Genomic DNA, 8,638 nt, shown 5'->3' with positions numbered 1-8,638 from the left:
GAGCTTATTAATTTACTGATCGTGAGCAAGAGAGAAATGTTTGCAAACTAATATTGTTGTAACATCTATTTGTTACAATTATCCCCTAAAATTCTCATATTCAGTTACTCTTTCAGTGAAACCAGCAATGTGCTCCAGACTGTCTGATTGTAACTGGTTTGTTTTTAATTCCCCTTAAGATGTATTTTCTTTTCAGTTAATCAACTTGTCTGTCTTTTTTCTGGTTAAACAATTAGTGTTGAAATGTGTTGTTTTTTAAAAATGCATTATGAAAAATGAATTCACATAAATATAATTTAATGATTGTATAAGCTAAAATTATGGTTTAGTGAAAGGTTGCTGAAAATATCATAAATTATTTTGCAGAGACGCTAGTTTTACATGTTTTGTTTTATACCATGTTTTACATGAGGATTTGTTGATTGTTTAATGATAATCAATAATCCATAGCATAAGAGCCATGTTTTCAGCATATGTAAGGATCTGATTATTCACTTCATAAAATATTGCTAAAGAAAACTTTTTCCATTTAAAAAAAAAAAATTGTTCTCTAATGATGTATTTCTGATGCATCTCATCTTACTCTATAATTCTGTTTAATTTCCTTTCTTGCCATTAAATAACCTGTTTTATTATTATGCTAAACAAGTTACTCTTGATAGTCTGGTCAGTTAGGCAGATTTGCCCCACGAACTGGATTGCTAGTCTAGGAATAAGGTATGTATGTACTTTGGTTTTATTTAAAAAAAATAAAAATCAAAATATACTCCAGTTTTCAATGCTTTTACCCATTTCCTATCAGTGTTGGTTTTCTTTGCTTCTTATTCAATGCCAGAACAACTTTTCTTTTCAGTCCCTGTGGTGTCTATATGGTAATTTCAGGGTCTTTTGTACACCAGATATTCTTCTCAGCTCCAGTCAAACAGTCTGTCACTACTGCAAACTATTAGTTAGTGTACAGAAAAAATATAAAAATAATAATACAGAAGTTAAAGCAAGTTAAAATTTTGCAGTCATTAAAAAGTGCTAGTTCAGCCCCAGAAAACCTGGTGGTAATGCGACAAACCTTAGTTCTGCTTAACCTAGTTAGATAGGGAACCCCCAAATAAAGTTTCTTTATGAACATAAAAAAAAACCCCAATACCAAAGGTCTTGGGGTGTGATTTTAGGTTTTGGGGAGCAGAGAGAGTTGTTCTCTTTTGTGTTGTCCATTTCTAATTTGGGAAGGGAAGAAGGGATGGAAAGCTACTTCTGTCCTGGAGTATTATTGGAAAATGTCATAGCCTAGAACTGGGTTTTTTAAATGGGCATGTTGTTACTATTTCCTTGTAAAACATTTTAAAAAATAAATTAAAAAAAAATACTATCAATAGATGGAATGGAAAGAAATCTAAGCTTGTGTAAAACTTTTTATAAAGAGTGCTTGTTGATCATACTGGGTTTTTTTCTGTCTCTGAGCAGAGAACAATTAAATGGGCTGAAGAAACAGGATGTTTCTCTTGCACTAATTGTCCAAGCAGAAATTAATCTTGGAAAGTTCAGGAGACAAATCAGTTATGTAGAGAGATGCCCATGTGGAAGAGAAAACATTTACTGGAGAAGAATAGATAATGGAAAATGATGGCTGACTGGATTATTGTCACAATAAAAATGAATGGCAGTGTCCAAAAAGTGAGCTATGGGTCATGTTTCCTTAAGTCTGTGCTTCCATTGGCCTTTTTTTGACTGAGAAAATGTTTGGATCAGATTGGATTAAATTAGTAGGTTACATAAGTTCAGCTTAAAGTCATGTATGTCTCTTGTGTACATCTTTGGCCAAATTTTTAATACATTTAGGCTTCTAAAGACTGCTTTAAAAGGAATATGCACCAGCAGGTGGAGCAAATAGATAAAAATGTTAAATGTTAGTGTTCTACAGCTACATTTACTATGATCAGCTTTTAAGACAAGTACAAAAATTTGGGGGGGGTCTTATTAATTTTTGTAGAGCATCACATGTCAATGAAAAATGAGAGCACTTTATCACTGTATCCTTCATTATATCAAGTTAGAGCTAATTTTGAGGTTATGTGTTTGTAATTGCTATAACAGAAACCAAAGGTTAAAAGGGGGGGAAAAAAAGATGCACAGTATTTGTACTCTATTGACACCTGAAGTTCTGTATCAGTCTTGAGTCTAAGGTGTCCTAGATGCAATGTAACTATATAATTTGAAGACCTTATGGTCCAAATGGAAGAAATATGAATAACATGCAGTTTGCCCAAACAAAAAGAACCACAACATGATTAAAGTCCAATGTTACCACTGCCTCTCATTAACCTATTCCTCCCTCCATACTTCCTTTGGTTTTGCCCTGATAAATGGTCTGTTATAATTCATAGTGGAAGAAGAGAACAACCTCCAGAAAAAGATTACCTGGAATGGAGGAAGTGGAATTGTTAAACAGCAGACCTCACACTTTCAGGAAATGCAACAGGACCTCACTCCTCTTAAGGTACCCTAACAACATGAACTCTTTTCTGTTGTGATAACATGATAGGGAATCTGTATCTACCAGTTGGTTAAATTTGTGTTCGTAAGTACAAGTGGACATTTATAATTGATACATTCTTGTGTAGTATAACTGCAAGGTAAAATCTAAGGTGGAGCTTATTTTTCCAGAACTTGACATATTTGAATTTCTTCTATCTCTGGATATTTTTTGTGTGTAATGCTTGTTTCAGAGGTAGCTGGAGGCTCATATTGTACCAGTAACTTGCTCATAGGAGCCCAACACTAGTATGGCTTTTTTTTTGGGGGGGGGGGGGGGGGGGGGAGGGAATTACTGGAAGGTGTACTTAATGGCTTTACTTGTCTGTCCATCTTGAATACTAATTGTGGCTGTGGTCCTGTAATGAGCTCTGTATGAATAGCTTGGCAGGACTTAAGTCAGTGTATTTTCATTGTCTCACACTTTATAAATTTTCAAAATAAAAAGAGCATTTTTATATGGCTGCTTTATGAGTACCTAAAACTGAGGTATACAGTGTTCTCCACATACCCTGTTTTAGTCTGCAAAGTTTTAAATGCTCATTCTAAAAAAGTTTATGAAAATAGTGTTTATGCAAGCAAACTGTGGCATAGGAAGGTTATATTCTATAAGTCCCTAGTCCTTCATATCCTTGCCTTGCTTTTTTACAGAGGGCAAGTGAACTGTTATGAGTTAGTTTCAAAACCATCTTAGACGCATACCTGCAGTAGAGAGTAACTGACGCTATTACATTCTTTTTTAACTTCTATCCCGATCTGTTTGCATTTTATTAAACATTTGCTTCAATAGACTGGGTTTATTCCTTATTGAAATGGAAAAAATGGTGCTTGGTGTAGCAAATACTCCACAAACGTTATTTAGCTGTAACTTTCACCTCCGTGTTGTGATTGAGTGCTGTGTGTGGGGCTGACACCATATTGTATCTTAATCCTTTGTGTGTATAAAATGGTCTTTATTAAGTACTGTATTGCTGTGACTCCGTGGACTACTTGCAGCTGCCGTGCTTGACACCAGGCACGCTGAGTGCAGTGCCAGCCTCGCGTTTAACCCACGGGCCTCTGTGAGCGGCGTGGCTAGGCACGCTGCCGGGAGGGGCCTGCCGCGGGGAGCTTCCCACGGCACCGCTTCCTCGACCCCGTTTGGGACCGCTCTTCGGGGGGAGAGCGCGGGAAAGCAGCGGCGATGCCGAGGAGCGGGCGCCAGGTTAAGCCGCGGCCGGCTGCCAGCCACCGGGCCGCGGCGGGAGAAAACGGGCGGGGCCCCTCCCCGCCCGGATCGGGCGGTGGCTCAGAAAACCGTCGGGCCCAAAGGGGTACTACAAGTACCGTGATGCCCCGCGCGGAGGGGCGTCCCATGAGCGCCCGCGCGAGGCTGTACTACAGGTCCCACAATGCCTCGCGCTGCCCTGTGGCTCCTCTCGCGGAGGCTGGTTCCTATTTAAATCTAGGTAGCGAGGAAAATGGCGGCGAGAGGCTGAGTGTCGGGGAGACGGGGAGAAGGAGACGTAGCTGAGCTTTGGCTCCTTTCCCAGGTGAGTGGGGTTTGGAGGGAGGGAGTAACGAGTGGAGGGAGGAGAGTTCTAGTCCTGGTTCCCCTGCTTCTAGCGCTGGGGTGGGACTGGGATGGGGGAGGGCGGGCTGCCCCTTGCCGGGGAAGGGAGCAGCTTGGGTCTGGCCCTGAGGGGCGGCTCTCTTCTCTCCCTCTCGCCCCCCTCCCCAATATGGTTGTGTTTCCCTGAGGGGAGGAGGCAGGGGAGCGTAGACGGGTTGTGTGTGTGAGGAGTAATCCCAGGGCTGGGGATGAGAGGATTCCCAGGGCAGCGTGTAAATGCCTTTACCTCTTTCTAACCATTGTAACTTTAGCGCCGAGTGTAGTTAGAAGGGGGCATTCCTGAGGCAGTGTTGGGGGACTAGCGTGTTGAGCTGAAGGCTTCCCGGATCGCTCTGTGATGCATATCTAAGTAGGGTGAGTGAGTCTGGGTGGAGGTTCCTCCTGTAACAGTGAGAGCCTTGGAGTCGCTATGTGTTTGTGTTTAGAATCGTCTGACCCTCAGTTTCTCAGCCTGAGTAGAGTGAAATACCTGGGCTAGAATGGCCCTATCTGCCATTCATCTGGGTTTATCTGATACTGAGGCGGTTCCAAAGACCTTGTTATCTGCACTCTCCTTCTGATCATCCTGTAGCTTCGGTAAGTTTCAGGGATGACTTCTCTTGTCTCCTTGTCTCTGGTAATAAGGAAGGGAATGAGAAATACTGCAAATAAAAGGTTGATTTTCATGCCTCTCATGCATTTCTGCCTTGTAGCTGCAATGAAACTGTGCTGTTGAGGGATGGAGATGAGAGGTTGGTTGGTTGGTTTTTTTTTCTTTTCTTTCCTGAGGCCACATACCACTGTAGGTGTTAGTGATTCTGGGGTATAAATGGGGTGAATATGGGTGGGGATGTTGTCTGAGGTTGACATAATTCCCAGAGTCCTCTTTGTTTTGTTCTAAAGTTGGTTCTGTTTGTGGTTTCTGCTACTACTCTTAAGCACAGTCAGGTTTTCTTTTAAAACAGAAGCTTTGTCAGCTCATCCACTGAACACAATTTTAAATAGGTCTGTCTTATTCAGGCAGCATCTCCTTCCTCTTTAACCTGTTAAGAAAAAAAAAAAAATCTGATTCTGCCTTTAAACCTTTAGATAAAAGTTAACAGAAAAAATTATGTTGGGTTCTATCTGGAATAACAAGAGAAAACTGAAGCAGATCTGGAAGTGTGAGAGGAAGTAATGTCTAGCTGTATAGTGTCTATAATACAGTTAAAATGGACACTTAAAATAAGCTTAAAATTATATCATCACTATTGTAAAAATAAATATTTTCTTGTGAAATATTTCCAACTTGTAAGAGCTGCTACACATGAGACAAAGATGTGTGTGTTCTAAATATACATACAAGATAGCTTCATAGTAACAAACAGTATCGGAGTGAAAGCCTCAGCATAAGAGCTTGGGTTTAGAGGAAACAGACAAAATTACATTGGGGGGGGGTTGTGTGTGTGTGTTTTTTTTTTTTTTTTAACTAGACTGTGCATGATAACATAGTAATTGCATTTACTGTTAGCAGTTGTAATGGGCTGTTTAACTGACTGTTTTTCAAAATTTCATTCAACTCTGTTTCAACTACTGTTTTGGGTTTTTTGGTGGTTTTTTTGTTTGTTTGTTTGTTTTGGTTTTTTATTAATACCAAAGGTTTTGCTGCTGTGATATGAAGATAGAGGTTGGGAGATAGGGGAAGTGATAGCAGACAGAATAAACCCAGTATTCAGCCTCACTTTAAGTACCTTTCCTGATGACAGTGTGCTGTTTCTAGTCTGCTTTTATTTGGCATATGAGTTGTGTGGGTTTTGGGTTGGTTTGTTTGGTTTTTAATTCTTCATTTGAAATCCCTGGCTTTTATTAACTTGGAAGTTTGCATTGTCTGCTTACCAATTTTTTGCATAGTATCACTGAGACTAATATATAGTTGAGACAAAATGCAGAGTAGGAAGGAGAAGGAAATCTCTTTTACGATAGAACATTATCTTTTGATCATGGGGGTTTTTTTCATTAATAATGGACAAGAAATTACAGTAAAAATGTTCAAGATTAATTTCTATGTTACAATTGCATAGAAAAGGGTGGGTGGTTTTTTTTTTTTTCTTTTAAAGAACCCTGAGAAACAAAGTGTGTCTTGCTTATATTTGTCTGCAAAATCAAGCCATTGGTAGTATGTAAAATGATATTGGACACTACAGCCTGACACTGGAGGTTGCTTCAACTCCTGCATTTAAATGAGCCTCCCTCGAAGAGGTGATCTTGAATTACTGTATGATACAGGATATTCTGCATTATGTTCATGGAAGCTTTTTGATTATGAGTATTTAGAATTATCTTAAATATTCTTCTGACTTCTTTTTATACTAAAAATGGAGGTGAGGGGGAGGGGAGGAATAGTATTCTTTATGCCAAGGATATGATAGGGTGGTGAAGAATATCTAAACCTGAATGCTGGGGCAGCATGCCTGTGTGCTTTTTTTCTCTGGCTAGATCTATTGATGTTTCTAAATGTGGCATATTAGGGAAGAGGCAATTGTGAAAGAATTTAACTGCTACTGATCTAAATCTGTTATAGAATATATTTCCACACTGATTTTATATGCTGCATTTAGTTAAGAGAAGGTACATCAAATCCTTTTTTACCCCATGTAAATGGGAGGTATACTTCAGATGGATCCTATTACTTTAATAATACTTTTAATTTAATTGGTGACTTTTATTTTTAGTCGACAGTTATCAATAAGCTGATTTTCTTTGAAGTGGAACAAAATTACCTTGCCTCCAAATTCAATCTCATGAGGGATGTTTAGTCTTTCATGTGTGGAATTATTGTTGGTGAGGTTTTATGCTTTTAGATGTAGACACACATTTTTCTTTTATGTTGTCTAGAGCCAGCTCTATTTCTGACATTGTGCGGAGGTAAAAAAAAGGCAGTTGCTTAAGACAGCATGCTATTTAAATGAGAGGGAGAAGAGAGCAAGGGGGCCACCATTGGTTTTACTGCTCATTTTGCTTATACCCTGGAAAGTCAGACTTGTTACTGCTGATGATAAGCTTAGGATATGGTGTAAGTTGCTTACTTCTGAGGTTGTAGCTGCTTTTGCAATATACTAGAAGAGTGGAGGTGATAAGGTCAGCTCTACAGGTATCTAACTACCTTTAAGTATTCCCTGACTTTGTGTGCTTTGTGTGTGTGGTTGGGTTTTTTTGTGCTTTGGTTTGGTTTTGGTTGTGTGTCCCCTCCCCCTGGCCCCCCACTTTGTCACCTTCACTGTTAAATGTGAGCCTGTTCAGGTCAGGTGTAGCTAAACTGTTTGTCAAACATTCTTTGTTAGGTTATGGATCATTACCCTATTGGAAATCTTATTTTAAAGGTTTTCTTACCATCAAGTTAAGTTCTTTTTTGAAGATTACAAACGTGGGTAGTGTCATGACTTGAAGTCTAAAATCATCATAACTGCAGTTTATGGACAAGATTGTTCTGGAAATCTGAAAACACTGTACAAGTTGTCCAGAAAATGTTCTAATTGTTAGGTCATGGCAAGCAATTTTTCATCCAAGTTGTTACACATGTGGCTAAACTACATAGCAGTTTTGCCCTGATTTATCAGGTGCACCTGAGAAGGGGGGAGGAGGGAGAAGAGGAAGGCTGCAGAACAATATAGCTGTTATACTGCTAGCCATAATGACTAGCACCTGCATTAGCCTTGGCTGAGTATGACATTTTGTCACAAAGCCTGAATCCTTTACTGTTTCCACACTTCCATGCATGTCAAGATGTGTCAGAGCCATGGAATGAGATAATCTAGTATCACAGGTATACCCAGAAGGCCTTTTAGAGGCACATTTTCAAGGTATGTTTGTATATGTAGTTGCATGGAATAGTCTGTATGTGACTTCTGAGTTATGGAGATTTTTTTTTTTTTTTCCTCCTTCTGTTCTCTGCTGCATGGAAACGAGAAAATTAGTTGTCTGCTTTTTCAAAGGCAACACCGAAACAGGTTGCATGGCTAAAAATGTTACCAATATAATGTGTTTCTCCTGGTAGTTGTAGCCTAACACTTCTCTCTCCCTTCCCAGCCCCAGCAGTGGTAGGAGGAGGACTGAGTGGAATAGGGCAGAAAGAAAAGGCAGAAGTACCTTTTATTTCCCTGGTCTCAGAGACTGTAAGGCTATTTAATGTATGGATGAAACTTGCTCTTCGGGATTTGCTCTGTTTGCCTAGAATTTCCACAGGGCTACATGTGTGGTTTTCCTCATGAACTTTTAGGTGAGGCAGAATAGAATGAGATACCCTCTTTTTTTGTGATTCCAGCAGCTTTCTCTCAGCAAACACAAATGGTAAAAATGAAATTTTCTGGAGCATTTTATCATTAGGCCATGCAAACGTGGTTTTGAATGACACTGCAAATGTCAAAGAATTAAGAATGGACTGTGTTCCCTTCAACAAATATAGTTAGTTCTTAAGTTGTTTCTAATGGAAATCCTTTCTAATGTCTTCTTCAACTTGGGTTTTACTATAGTTACAAATCC

At 39.4% G+C, this 8,638-nt stretch overlaps 1 protein-coding gene across 6 annotated transcripts in view; it reads left to right on the top strand.

Moving 5' to 3' along the window:
* Positions 1–3,929: 3,929 nt before the first annotated feature.
* NCOA3 (nuclear receptor coactivator 3) overlaps positions 3,930–8,638 on the top strand; it is an 89,499-nt gene continuing 84,790 nt past the window's right edge. For all 6 annotated transcript variants that reach the window (XM_052788317.1, XM_052788271.1, XM_052788291.1 and 3 more), the window contains exon 1: positions 3,930–4,061. The gene's annotated coding sequence lies outside the window, so the exon portion shown is untranslated. The remainder of the gene's footprint in view (positions 4,062–8,638) is intronic.

Source organism: Harpia harpyja, chromosome 1 (genome assembly GCF_026419915.1).
Source record: "Harpia harpyja isolate bHarHar1 chromosome 1, bHarHar1 primary haplotype, whole genome shotgun sequence".
NCBI classification, from domain to species: Eukaryota; Metazoa; Chordata; class Aves; order Accipitriformes; family Accipitridae; genus Harpia; species Harpia harpyja.
Note: the sequence above shows the minus strand (reverse complement) of the source record. Positions and strands in the feature narration are given on the sequence as shown.